Here is a 2,000-nt window from a genome sequence, read left to right as displayed (position 1 = left end):
GCAGAGCGGCCAATGTGACGATCTGGCTTTAAGTCGATTCGATAACAAATGACGAAAACGGACGGTTATCTCAGGTTTTTACTACATATGAACACTTTTCACATTCTCCCCTGCAACTCGGCTGCTAGTCCTCCTTTCATGCAGAATCTTAAGGTCCTAGCTCATGTCCAAGGCACCAAAGCCAGCTAAAAAGTCAATAATCGATACCTAAAACTTGAATTGGATTACTTCTTACTGGCTATTACATCAACTTAGATGCTTCATCTGTGTTCTACTATGGTGATTTTAGTGTCTCCGCTTACCGCAGCACGCGACATAGCATTGCAGACGATAAGTACAACCGTTTCAGAGAGAAGAGCGGCCAATGTGACGATCTGGCTTTAAGTCGATTCGATAACAAATGACGAAAATGGACGGATTTCTAAGGTTTTTACTACATATGAACACTTTTCACATTCTCCCGTGCAACGCGGCAGCTAGTCCTCCTTTCATGCAGAATGTTAAGGTCCTAGCTCATGTTCAAGGCACCAAAGCCAGCTAAAAAGTCAATAATCGATACCTAAAACTTGAATTGGACTACTTCTTACTGGCTATTACATCAACTTGGAAGCTTCATCTGTGTTCTACTACGGTGCTTTTCCTGTTTCCGCCTACGGCAACACGCGACATAGCTTTGCAGACGATAAGTACAACCGTTTCCGAGAGCACAGCGGGCAATGTGACGATCTGGCTTTAAGTCGATTCGATAACAAATGACGAAAATGGACGGATTTCTCTGGTTTTTACTACATATGAACATTTTTCACATTCTTCCCTGCAACTCGGCTGCTAGTCCTCCTTTCATGCAGAATCTTAAAGTCCTAGCTCATGTCCAAGGCACCAAAGCCAGCTAAAAAGTCAATAATCGATACCTAAAACTTGAATTGTACTACTTCTTACTGGCTATTACATCAACTTAGAAACTTGAACTGTGTTCTACTATGGTGAGTGCAGTGTCTCCGGATACCGCAGCACGCGACATAGCTTTGCAGACGATAAGTACAAGCGTTTCGGAGAGAAGAGCGGCCAATGTGACGATCTGGCTTTAAGTCGATTCGATAACAAATGACGAAAATGGACGGATTTCTAAGGTTTTTACTACATATGAACACTTTTCACATTCTCCCGTGCAACTCGGCTGCTAGTCCTCCTTTCATGCAGAATGTTAAGGTCCTAGCTCATGTCCAAGGCAACAAAGCCAGCTAAAAAGTCAATAATCGATAGCTAAAACATGAATTGTACTACTTCTTACTGGCTATTACATCAACTTAAAAGCTTCAACTGTGTTCTACTATGGTGATTTTAGTGTCTCTGCATATCGCAGCACGCGACATAGCTTTGCAGACGATAAGTACAAGCGTTTCAGAGAGAAGAGCGGCCAATGTGACGATCTGGCTTTAAGTCGATTCGATAACAAATGACGAAAACGGAAGGATTTCTAAGGTTTTTACTACATATGAACACTTTTCACATTCTCCCGTGCAACGCGGCTGCTAGTCCTCCTTTCATGCAGAAATTTAAGGTACTAGCTCATGTCCAAGGCAACAAAGCCAGCTAAAAAGTCAATAATCGATACCTAAAACTTGAATTGTACTACTTCTTACTGGCTATTACATCAACTTAGAAGCTTCATCTGTGTTCTACTATGGTGATTTTAGTGTCTCCACATACCGCAGCACGCGACATAGCTTTGCAGACGATAAGTACAACCGTTTCAGAGAGAAGAGCGGCCAATGTGACGATCTGGCTTTAAGTCGATTCGATAACAAATGACGAAAACGGACGGATTTCTCAGGTTTTTACTGCATATGAACACTTTTCACATTCTCCCGTGCAACTCGGCTGCTAGTCCTCCTTTCATGCAGAATCTTAAGGTGCTAGCTCATGTCCAAGGCACCAAAGCCAGCTAAAAAGTCAATAATCGATACCTAAAACTTGAATTCCACTACTTCTTACTGGCT

The sequence above is a fragment of the Schistocerca gregaria genome, unplaced genomic scaffold, assembly GCF_023897955.1.
Source record: "Schistocerca gregaria isolate iqSchGreg1 unplaced genomic scaffold, iqSchGreg1.2 ptg000099l, whole genome shotgun sequence".
NCBI lineage: Eukaryota > Metazoa > Arthropoda > Insecta > Orthoptera > Acrididae > Schistocerca > Schistocerca gregaria.
This window is presented reverse-complemented; position numbering follows the sequence as displayed.